The sequence below is a fragment of the Prinia subflava genome, chromosome 5 (genome assembly GCF_021018805.1).
Source record: "Prinia subflava isolate CZ2003 ecotype Zambia chromosome 5, Cam_Psub_1.2, whole genome shotgun sequence".
NCBI lineage: Eukaryota > Metazoa > Chordata > Aves > Passeriformes > Cisticolidae > Prinia > Prinia subflava.
This window is the reverse complement of record NC_086251.1, coordinates 13956950-13969444: the sequence shown is the minus strand read 5'-3', so window position 1 is coordinate 13969444 and position 12495 is coordinate 13956950. Positions and strand designations below refer to the sequence as shown.

The window sequence follows — 12495 nt, the reverse complement described above, 5'->3', positions numbered from 1 at the left end:
GTGGTTAATTTTGCAGTGCATTCCAAAGGGTTCAAATGCCAGAAAAACAGGGCAGAGTCACCTGGAAAGAGGGAAATTTCTAGCTCAAGGAAGCAAAGTGTGTAGAGTCAAAGTAAAATAGAAGAATTGGAAAATTTTACAATAATAATAAAGAATAAAATAGAAGACAACCTACATACTTCATGGATTCCAGGGAGTAGTTATAAGCTGTGCTCTAATGATTTCTTATGGATGTTGCTCTAATGTTCACTCTGGTATTTGTTAAAAAGAAAACGGATAAAACACCACCCTAAAATTTCACAGCAGGAACCCCTTCATATAGCATAAGACAGAAGAAACACACTTAGAGTACTTCCTATAGAACTTTCTTTTCAGAGAAATATAAGTTATTCTCTGTATATTTTTCTTTTCTTCCTTCCTTTCTTTTGTTTAGTTAAAGCAGTGATAAGATCTTGTGTTGAGACATGTCAGGCTGAGGAGTCAATTTTGTGAAACTTTTGGGTCACCAACTCCTTGAGTGCGAATTCTTTTTTTTAAATTTTCTTTTTTTTTTTTTTTTTTTTTTTTTTAGAAAGATCATTATTCCACTTGTATTTTTGAAATATCACATGCAAAGCACCTAGTAACCACCCCTCTAGCCATCAGCTTTTCATTGCTGCCTGTCAGTATCTTGCTGAGGGCAGGTGCACATAGCCTGGGGCTCAGAGATGTCAAGCAATGCTGGTAAATGCCTGGAGATATGGTTTTATATGACTATCTCAAGAGGCTATGACTATCTAAATCATTTTCAGCACATGAGAAACTCAACTCAAACTTGCCTTTAAATTTGTGGCTTGGGACATTCTGTCCTAAAGTGCAGAGTAACTCTGAGTTTACAGAGTTTAATATGTGATTCCTATTAAGAGTACAAAAACCAGGCTATGAACAAAACCTGATCTTTTTGGACTGATAGAAAGTAGTGCTTTAGCATTTTAATCTCTTTGACTTCAATACCCAGGACTATGCTTAAAACAAATGGGAGTAAGGGGTCATATCATTTTTTCGATGGGCAGTGTTGCCTGCAAGAATTTCTATCTGTGGTGAACATAATTCAGTTCTGGCTTCAAAATATCTTGCAGAGGTGAATTTTACAGAAAAAAATAGGAAATCCAAATCTTTAGATGATAGATAACAAGTATTTGTCAAAATCTCAATTCAGATTTTGACAGAGATGTCATAAGTGAAAAATCCAAAGAAACTAGGGCTGCACCTGGTAAAATCTCCAAAGGGTGAAATCTTATCAAATTGATAGTTTCACCATTGAAGGCAAATTTCTGTTTCAAGGTGTACTCTTTCCTTAATTAAGACAATTTTTCTTGCCTTTTTAACCTAAGTAGTCATCCTTTAGGAGACAGTGAAAGGAGGCCGAAAGGTTTTTATTTTGAGGACTTGATGAGATAATGTGATTAATTTTTTTTTTTTTTTTTGGTGTGATCTATTTGTCCAGCAGGTGAGAGTTAATTATCTTTAGGACTGATAATTGTAGATAATCACAAATAGAAGGGTCCTTTGGGCAGAATACAAAGCAATATCCTTGCTGGGGCACCCTGTGCGATATACTTGGGAACAGTTTTCCCACAGAGGATGCACATGTAAGGTGGGATCCTAACTGAAGGGATCCTGGAAGAAAGAAATTTTATTTACTTATTTTTCTAAAATGAAATGAAAACTAGAGCACCTGCACTTCCTTTTCTCTGATTATAGTGTTAGGATAAATGAATTTCAAAAATGGGAGCTGAGAGGGGAAGTTAGTGTACGACTAACTAAAAAAAGGGATTTTTTTTTTTTTAAAGCTATAATTATTATCTTTCAGGGTTTCAGGGAAAGAAAACTTCAAGATATGTAGTAAGGAGTTTTTGTCCCTCAGGGAATCCAGGGAAGTAGACCTGAAGGCAGACATTCTTAAGGCCTTCTAATTGATTTTTATGTCCTACTTAACTAGCTTTGAAAAATCTTATCCTCGGTTACATGGGACTCTCCAATAGAGAACCCCAATATTTTGTCTGGATTAATATTCAATTCAGTGGTAACAAATGGCACACTTATTAACTGTAATGTTACAAAATAGATGTGTCAGAAAAATTGTTAGTTTGTGTGCAGCTGACTTATCTCCTTTTCCCTTTTTCTATTCTCTTTTTTCTCTTTTCCTCCTTTTTTTTTTTTTTTTTTTTTTTAATTTAATTGAAACCAGCAATCTCTATTTTTTTTTTTGTTGCTGTTGTTTAAGAACACTGCCATCAGGGCAGGTTGAATCTCCAATTGTCAGGGAACCATCAAATCCACATGCTATATGGGATAATTATGCTGGAATTTTAAACATGGTGATGTGGTCCCACGCACTAGTATTATTGTTGATATCCATAAAATTTCAGCTAAACATTTCAGCTATCTTACCATTTTTGACTCTTGGAAATAGCGGTAAAATGGTAAAACTGGACTTTCAGAATTACCTCTCCCCCTACCCCCCCAAATATATATATATAGATAGATAGATATAGATATATATAATAAATCTTTGCTCAAGGGCTTTCGTTTCCTGTTACTATTCCAAGCCTTGTCTATGCATATGTAGGTGTTACTCTATAAAAAAATTGTACCAAGGAGTTTGCATCTGGTAAATGTAGCACAAGCACAGTTGAGTAGGTGTTTAAGTCAAAGTGCAGTGAAAGAACCTGATGAAGATGTATCCTAAACCCTCTCTGCGGCTTTCAGTGTGACAGCATCAGGCACTGAGGGGTGTTCAGTGACTCAAAGCCTCCCAAGTTACCTAAGTTTCAACTCTACATGTTCAATTCTTGATGCTTTGTTGGTCAAGGAAAATACAGTTACAGAATTTGTTTTTCTTATTTATTTTTCTTACGAGAAAGACCTTTTCTTTTTGCTCAGAAGAGTTCATTAGTTATATATAAAATATACATCTATAGAGCGGTAATAGATATTAAAAAATGGAGGATAAATAGGTAAATATAAGCAGTAGATTTGCATCACAAGTCAATGCAAATTCATTCTGTTGTGTCACAATTTCAGTTTAGTCCAATCCAGAGCTCATGAAGCTCATTAAAGAGACTTAACTGCATGGTGAATTAAAAGTTGAATAATATTTTATAATTTCTATACTGTTGTTTCAGTCATATGAAAGAGCTGAACGAGCATACCCTCTTTTAAACATAGTAAGCCAATTCTTCAGCAAAATTATTTTAAACATTGGTCTACATATGAAAGAGAAGGGAACCTGACACATTATGTATTCAAACGATGAAAGGAGCCAAAAGCTACTGAAAGTATTGTTAATTTTAGTACAATTTCACAAGAAAAATTACATCCAAGTGGTAAGCTAACAGCTACTGGTATGTATATTGTTGCATAAAGATCGTATTATATAATGAGCAAAAATGTTATTGTTTTGTGTTAAAGTTGCATCCAAAGAACCCTTATGAGACTGTATTACAGTCGTACCAGGAGACCCTGCTATTATTGCAAGTCCCTGTACACTCGTAGGAGGAGATTAAAAAGCTATCATTCCACATATGAGAAGTGGAATGAGAGTATATTTCGAGGAGAGGAGAGGAGAGGAGAGGAGAGGAGAGGAGAGGAGAGGAGAGGAGAGGAGAGGAGAGGAGAGGAGAGGAGAGGAGAGGAGAGGAGAGGAGAGGAGAGGAGAGGAGAGGAGAGGAGAGGAGAGGAGAGGAGAGGAGAGGAGAGGAGAGGAGAGGAGAGGAGAGGAGAGGAGAGGAAGGCCAAATATTACAATGCAGATCAATACCAATGCAGCCCTTTCAGTCTTTGTAGTTGATTTTCACAGGGTTGTGACAAAAGTGAGTCAGGTCTCTGCAGAGTCACCCTGGATATCACTTTCAAGCCACATCCTCTGCAGCCCACGGCTTCTCCAGGTGTAGAGAGTAACTCTGGGAGTGCAGTTTGGATTAGCTGTAAAGCTCGTTTTGTACTGGTTACATCCTTCTAACAGAACCATGTACTGCAAGGGTTTCTTATGTTTGGAATCCTGGTCGTACTTCTTGGGGCTTGTAATGCTGTAACTTTTCATTCAGGCCTTAATTTACCTTGCAGTGCCTTCAGCACATGGATCTGCACATGGAAATGCTATGTAAACGAGCCTGTTGTGAAAGCTTCTTCTGTTTTCTTTAACCCAGTTGTATTGATTAGGAACGCCCCGGCCCGTGGCTGTGAAAACGCCGTGTAGCTCACCAGAAGTTCAGAGGTGGTTTTGTGTCCCAGCACACAGCATGAGTGGCAGTGGGCTGGTGCAGGAACTCCAGGGAAATTTGAGTCCCTTGATGTGGGAGCAGGGAGCCAGCAGCATTTACCACCTTTCCCCGGGCAAGAGAGGAGGCTTTTGCTGTCTGCAGCCGATGAGTTATAACTGGAGTTCCTCCTCTCCCTTCAGCGTTCCAAGCAGCATGGTGTATGTCTTGTGGTTCTTATCTGCTCAAAAGTATGCACACAGAGCTTATCAGATCTGGAATGCTAGCACCCTGCCTCTTATATGAAGGAATGAATGCATATTTAGGTATTTTTTAAATCTGCATGATGAATTAGATGTTTTTGGTGTTTTCAAGTGTAATTTTAGTAGCAGATGTAATAATGCATTTAAATTAGTTGTTGGAGGTATATAATACTTTTTTTCATGAAAATCCTTTTTAGATTTCAGCTGATGCTGCACTATGAAGTGATGTATTTTTTATTCTATGGTCATGTCCTGTAATGATTAGATGCTTTATAGATCTGAAGCTGACAGCAGAGAAACCTTCCTGAATTGCTTGTTGAAGATAGTTACACAATAACACAATTATTTGTTAGAGAAGAAATGATAAGGAGATTTTATAGCCAGTTACATAATGTAACACTGCCAGGTAATGTGCCACTACCGAGTGACACCCTTTTGGGAAAGACAAGGAACCACTGTCTGTGGAATTTGGCAAAAGTGGTGATGTTTATGGGGTTCCCTTTTTAAGAGGTAGTGTACAGAAACACCATCATAGTATGTGTTGACATGTTTTTTGTAGGCAGATGTGAGGTTGCTCTAAACTGGAAGTCATGTAGTTTATGTGAGTGCTAACCAGAGCTAAACTGGCTTAGAGTGGGTTTGTGGCCAGTCAGCTCCAAGTGTAGGCAGAGTGGGCTCATATCTCCCTGCAAAACTGTGGAGGTGCAGCCTATTTTAGGTGCTTCTTTTGAGCCTCTTTTCTGTAATAATGACATCACAGCCTCTGGGGTGTAGAATTGTAAAGCAACTCTGCTACAGATGGAAGAAATACTAGTTCCTTTTTGTGTATAAGGAACTAAGAAGCACAAAGCAACTTCTGCTGCAGGTTGAACAGAAAGTCTGCAACCAAAGCAGCAACTGACTATAGAGCTTTGGGGACCAATTTTTACACTGTATGCTCTGTGGTGTAGTTCTTTCCTCACTGTGATGCAATGTGTGTTTTAAAATGACCACTTGTGGAACAGGTGGTGTGGTCTGAGTCCTTCTTTGATGGATCACTTGACTGTAATTTCTGTTGGGGAGTACAAAAGCTCAAATGAAGATCACTGCACAGGGACTCGTGAAAATGAAAAGTGATAGGGAGACAATGTCGTAGTTACTTTGGTTTGGTTGGATTTTTTGTTTGTTTATTGGTTTGGGGATTTTTAAAATATTTTTTGGGGGGCTACGCATAGAATCAAGAAGAGTAAAGATTTCAAGAAACAAGCCAGCAAAGGCAGTAAAATACAATCCTTGAATGTTTGAACAGAAGTGAAACAAAGGGAAGCTAACAGGAATTTACTTGTAGTGGTTAATTACTGTGTTTGCTTTCCTGTTTCAAAATGTTCATGTATGAAGAATATTATGTGTGTAAGTAAAACATTTTTCACTGAACCATCTTGAAAAAGTGTCTTTTGCCTGAATTAAGGAAGATTTTTAGAAATCCAGTGTAAAGGTTTTCATTATAATCAGCCTACTGCCTCTTTCATTTTTGTGATTGGGTCTAGACACAGGTCATTAATGATACTTTAATTGTGAAATATTACACATTTAAGGGTGTGAAATTGCTATGTGATTCAGGCTCAAAATGTGTAGTTCCATTTCTGTATTATTCCTTTTTCTCATTTCACATCATGCTATAATTCTGAAAATAGTTTTTTAACAGTTTTTAAATGATACATATTTTAGTCCCAGCAGCCCACAATGATAGGCCACATTCTCAAATAATATAACATGATGCCATGCTTTTTACTAAATGACTGCTTCCATTTTTTGCTTCCAGGCTTCCTTCATGCTCACTGGTGACTCTGCACAGAAAATGCAGGCTACCTGTAGAGGGTCTGTCTTAGGGGAATCAGAATACTTTAATTAAGGATAATTTAAAATTAGTAATTTTTTTCTGCTTTCCAAAACTGATTTTTTTTTCTGAAGACTGGGACTTATGGGAATTATTAAGAGCTGACTGAGTGAAAATATGACTATTTTATAACCGATATTTGGCTTTTTATGGAATTTTCTTTGGTTCATAACTCATAGGGTAAACAGGGTCCTAGTGACATTTAGAGATGTTCATAATTTGTTCTATGCCCAGTGTTGTTGTCAACATGTGTTTGCAAGACACTTAGCTTTTTGAAAATTGAGTTATTTTGAAGGATTCTGTTAAATTGTTGGATGGCTGTATATTATTCTTAGTCAGATCACTGAGAAGTGGTTATCTTTACTCACTCTTTAGCAAAGGTGCCTGAAATCAGAGCATAAATTGCTCTTACAGCTTTATTTCTGCCCTTTAATAGTGGCATTGGGAGAGCAAATCTTTAATAAGGCTGATAGCAATCTTCTAAACATGCAGAAATTGCAGGAATTCAGAATGTTTTGAAAGTAGTGCAACTGCAAAATATCTGAGTGAAATTTCTAGTGGGATTTGTACCAGTTAAAACTACAGAATATATTGAAAACAATTTTGTCCTTGTATATGTTTATGCAACAGCTCTGCACCTGTGTGGTTACCTGGAGTTCAACGTGAGACATCCAAAGTGAAAATATAAATGGTTTGAGCTAATAGAATATATTTTTATTAATGTTGTGATGTTAGTATTTGATGGATAGAAAGTTTTCTATGTGGATAAGAAAACAGGGTTTTCTTTCAGTTTAGGGGAAAAGTACTTGAACGTCTAAAAAGAATAAAAATGATGGAGACTATAGAATATAGGAATACAGGTATAAGAGAAGAAAATTAGTTAGCAACTTCTTCCTCTAGTTAGGTCGTGGTTTACTTTTATGTGTCTCTGTGTTAGCTATGTTGTCTTTCTTTTGTGCAGAGAGCTGCGCAAGGTAAAATGAGTCCAGGCAGTAAGAAAAAGGTATTTTCTTCCATGTAAACTCTAGATACCTCATACTTGAAATGTCACTGTGAATAACCGTTTCTGGTAGATTAACCTGTTTTCAGCATTTTGCTTACACTCTGCTTGTGTTGAGAGACTATGGGTGTTACTGAACCCTTCCTTGATTGCACTATTTTACTAAATTTACTAAGGGAAAGCAGTTGAAGGAAAAGTCACTTTGGTACAGTTTGCTAAGTGCAACAGACACCTCAGCTCTGATGAGTCCATTTTGAACAGCCCAGGCTCTTCAGGGTTGGGCTTTTTTCCCCCACCCTGCCCAGCTCCATAATGGATAAGCCTGCAGCTGATTCACAGTTCTGAGGTGTTATTTGAGCAACAAACCTTTTTCTGGGGATCACTGGGTACACTTAGCCCTGTTCTGCCTTGTCCCTCACTTGCACTGTTGCTGTAAGGATTAAGGACACTTATGTATGTGAACATACATAGTGTTCTGCAGGATTTTTTTACCAAACTGAACTTTTTCCCTGGTAGATTACCAGAGTGCTAAAGCTAAGTTTGAAATTTTGTATGTTTAACCTTTCCCCCTAATTGCTTGCCCAGAATAAAGGTTTGGTGCTTTGTTCCTAAATTCTCAACATGAGGTGGTGTGCATTAAAGTGTATTTATACTTTCAGATTAATTAACTGTGACCTTATGAACCACTGTCCTTGTTTAATTGGTGGCTCCAAAGCACACTAATGGCATAAATCAGCTGATAATGAGATTCAGTCTTGCTTTTAAAATATATAAAAACAACACTGCATTGATAGAGCAAATGAGATTTGTTGACTCTCTGTTGGTATTACAGGAGAGAAGACACAATTAAATGTGTACTTTCAGGATGGGGGAGGGCTTCGTTGGAATGAATAATATGCACTTCAGGGTGGGTGTATGAAATAAGGAGGATATTCTGCATCAAGATAAGTTTGGTATTCTCTCCTTGTCTCTAGGCACTGTGCAGTACTGGCTGGTGCACTTTAGGATACAGAAATGTTGTGGGAAGGTGTTTCTTAAAGATTACTGGGGGCTAACAAAAATGACAATTTCATCTTTAAATATAGTTACATGTTTTTAAACTGAGCTTACACCCACTGTTTTATGAACTGCAAATTAATCAGATAGCTCCCAGAGAACAAAAAGGTTTTGACCTAAACTAGTTGCCCAGGCTCCATTACTATTTTCAGTTTAATGTTACCCATATCCATCCTCACATTTTGGAAAGAAAACAAGGGCTGTGCAACAAAGTTTCTTTGTTTTCCTAAGAACTAAAAATGTGCTGTATGTAGACCAAACAATAAAAATAAACTACTGAACTACCTTCTAATGCATGGGGGTTCTGGAGAGAGGAAACCATGGATATTTAGAGGCATAAAGTGAGTCATTGTGCTAGTTAAAGAATTTTATAAGGCGAGCTCTGTGGGTTTGAGTTGCATCTGTTACCTTTCCAACTAGAACTGAGGGGTGTGCAGGAAAAAGAATGTTGGATTTAATCATGCCTTATAGTGACTGCATTGTACTTAGGCTAAGCTTCTAACTGGGATCTAGACCATAAGAGAACAAAATCATTAGTCTTTCTTCTTTGTATAAATTTTGCCTTAGATGAGTTCCAATTAAATGACCTAAACAAAAATTTTACACCAGGTAAGCTGGAAAATGCTCTTAACAAACTACTTAAATTAAAAAAAAAAGTAATAAATGTTCTGTAACACTTGAGAACATAAAAAAAGAAAAATCCCCAAGCCAGAAACCCCCTCACAGCTATTTTCCTTATTAAAAGATAACCATGCTTGCATTTATGACAGTTCTTAGAAGCCATAATGGACAGGGTTGCTATGGTGTGAGATGCAGAACAATGAAATAATTGTTTCTCTTGGTATTGGCTTCCTGGAAACAAATTCTGTGTAAATTACTTGGCTGAAAGCGTGACAACAGTATTGTGTTCTGTTTTATTCAGTTCATGGTTAAAAATCATAACTATTTTATAATAATAAATAAGTAACATTTATCAGTTCTGGACTTTCTTTTGTTTCAACCTTTTTCTTTTTATATTTTCAGGTCAGTTTCATGAATTCAAAAGCAACTTACCAGTGATTTCTGGGAGCTGGGGCTGATTTTCTTGTGTATTTGTAAGTATTTATTATTTTCCCTGTTATATGCATCTTTCTAATACTCTTTTGATGTGGGGAATGGAAGCAATTTTGAAATGTCACTGTTGTATCGCAGTTTTAGCATGTTCATTTAGCAAGAATTTGACCTCACTACTTTTGAACTTTTGCTAGATTTTTTTGCTAACAACTTATACTTCTACTATTCAGAAGAGCTACAAATACTGAATTAACAGTAAATATTATTATTTCAAGCTATATTTTGGTTTTTGTAGTAATAACAATGGGAGAACAGCTTACAGTAACACATCCAATGGTGGCACTTGCTAATGACACCACTCCATCATGTTTTTGCAATGAAAATCATTTCTGGAAAAGAACTGGGGCTGTGATTCAAGACAGACAGGACTTTTAGAGGAAATGCTGTGTGGTGTTATTGAGGAAACACTAGGATGTCCAGCATCTGCTGAACAAGGAACACATTTTTATATCCCTTGGAGAAATCTGGCCTTTATGGTTTCAGCAAAACCATGGTCATTGAGGCCACAGCTCAGGAACATGTTTCAGAGTATGAGGTTCAAATACCTCAAATGGGACTACACCTAAACAGAAATGCTTTGAGAAAGGGAAAGCCAGAGGAGAGGATCTGGGAGGAAGATAGTTATTCATGGAACAAATAGAAAGCTTTCAGAATTGCTGTTTTGGATGGTCCTCAGCTTTGGTCAAGTATAATAAGGAATATCTAATGGGCCCTAGACTTGGCGTGAGATAACTGATTGCAATACCTCATGTATGATACAGTATAAATGAAACCAATCTATGCAGCTTGTTCTCTTAAGTCACAAATATAGTTTATGAATAAATATTTATTCAATCATTTGTGGAAAAAGATGTTCACAAAACTGCATTCATCAGGGGAAAGACGTGGCTGGTTCTCCTCTCAATATGGAAATGTTCAATTTGTACTAACCCTTCCTCTTTACAAATGTTCATTTTCACATATGGTTTTGCAATTCTATTTGCACTTTCCTTCATTTACAGGTCAGCTTTTTTTTAATGAACATTCTCAGTCAGAGAAAAAGAAAATATTATCAAATAAGATAAACAGTTTAAACCCAAATATTACCATTGAAAAATAGTTCTGAGAAGGCAATATAAAGTGATTACTGAATTGAGAGTGAGGAATTTGTTGTATTCTTTCTGGCTTAACTACTGCTTTTTTTTTAAGCTATCATCTTCTTTTCTCCATTTTTCTCTTTTATAAATGGAAATAGTAATATGTTAATCTATACAAAGAATAGCTCTTTATACCTCAATATAGAGGACACTGTCCAAGGAAAACAATGGAATAAATTCAGTGGCAGTTTCATGGTGAAATTTTTGTGTACTAAGCTAATTGGGTGAGAAGGTGTAAGTATTGTTCAGCTCACGTTCATGTAGCATTACAAACATAAAAAGGGCTTTAGTAATTATATTGTGGACTGCTCTTCTTGACGGACAAAAACAAAGACCTACAGTAAACAAAAGTGACGTAAAAAAGTACTTTGAGAACAATCTTGTCTTTAGGTCAGTCAAGTAAGTATTTGAACTTGCTTGAGAGGTAGGGACTGTTTTGATCACACGACTGCACCCTGGCTGTTGCAGGGAAAGTTGTTAGCTCAGCTGAGACACCTGACATATTGTGGCCGTGAGAGCTGGGACGTGGTTCAGCAGCCTGAGCAGCAAAGCTGAGTTGATGGCTGCATGCAGTGATGAGCCACAGCCCGGCCTGTGACTGGTGTCCTCTGCAAGCCAGAGCTCAACCACAGTGACATGAATATCTGGAGAAGCCAACACCGTGCTGACTGTTCTTCTCAGCTTAAACGACTCATTTTAGTGTTTAGCACTATATATCTAGAAACATATGCTAACCTTAAGTTCACATAAACTGAAAATAAAATAAAACGTAGGAGGTACAACTGATGGATTCATCCCTGTACTTCCTCACATACTGAGAAAAGCATTGAAGTACAGCTTCTACAGTAATACAGGTTTAGATCTTCTGAAATCATCTCTGTTGTTCCTCTCTGAACTTACAAATAATCTGTATGTGAGTTAGGCAGATGCAGATTCTTACTATGCAATAGCAGGGCTATGCACAATGTCATAAATGAGACTGATAAAATAGACTAATAGGGGAGGCTGTGACCCGGGGTACCTTTCCTTTTAAAGACTTCATTTTTGCAAATACTTATGCATGTGAACTGACTGTGAAAGCTGATGGACTCAGGATTGGGGCCTGAGGGTGGACAAAGAGGCCCTAAGCAAAGGAGGAGATGGGGAGAGCTTCAGGGTTGGCATGGAAGACAAGAAGTTTGCTTGTATAAGGAGTTTTGAGAATGAATTCTAAGCAATATTTAAAAATACTAATGAGAAGTGTATACCTTTTTCATGTTATGCTATAATATTTGGGCATGTCGTTATAGCGTGTTTGTTTGATCTGTACTCCAAAGGGAAGGAGAGCAGATCAGTGCTGGCAAGATTGATCTTTGAAACTCTGCATATTTTTATATGGGAATAGAGCAAGATCAGCTAAATGCTGCTATAGGTCTATACCAAAGCTATTTCAACCAGGGGCTATAATAAATTTTTCCTCAAATTTTTGAAAGTTTTGTCATACATGCATTCTGCTGTAACATGTAATTACTTGGATCATCTGGTTCAGGCAACTTTGGGAATTTTTTGTCGTATTTGTCTAGTTTTGTTCAGGGGAAAACAGGATTGATGATTCATACAAAAGTAAATTTCATGGAAAATGTGACATTTGTGCTTTTGTTTTATGCCCACAGAGTAATTGTCCTAACTAAAGGTTACTTTTTTTTCAAGAATGTGGTTTTAACGTGGTAAAATTTATTTAATTCTTCTTCTCAAGTAGGTTTGTCCAGTAGTAAACTGCAATAGTTATTTAAAGATATAAATGGCAAAATAAATGTCATCTAATAACACA

The 12495-nt window shown here is 36.9% G+C and overlaps 1 protein-coding gene across 2 annotated transcripts in view; it reads left to right on the top strand.

The window, feature by feature from the left end:
* SOX6 (SRY-box transcription factor 6) overlaps nucleotides 1-12495 on the top strand; it is a 367386-nt gene that overhangs the window by 41421 nt on the left and 313470 nt on the right. For both annotated transcript variants that reach the window (XM_063398073.1, XM_063398072.1), the window contains exon 2: nucleotides 9460-9530. The gene's annotated coding sequence lies outside the window, so the exon portion shown is untranslated. The remainder of the gene's footprint in view (nucleotides 1-9459; nucleotides 9531-12495) is intronic.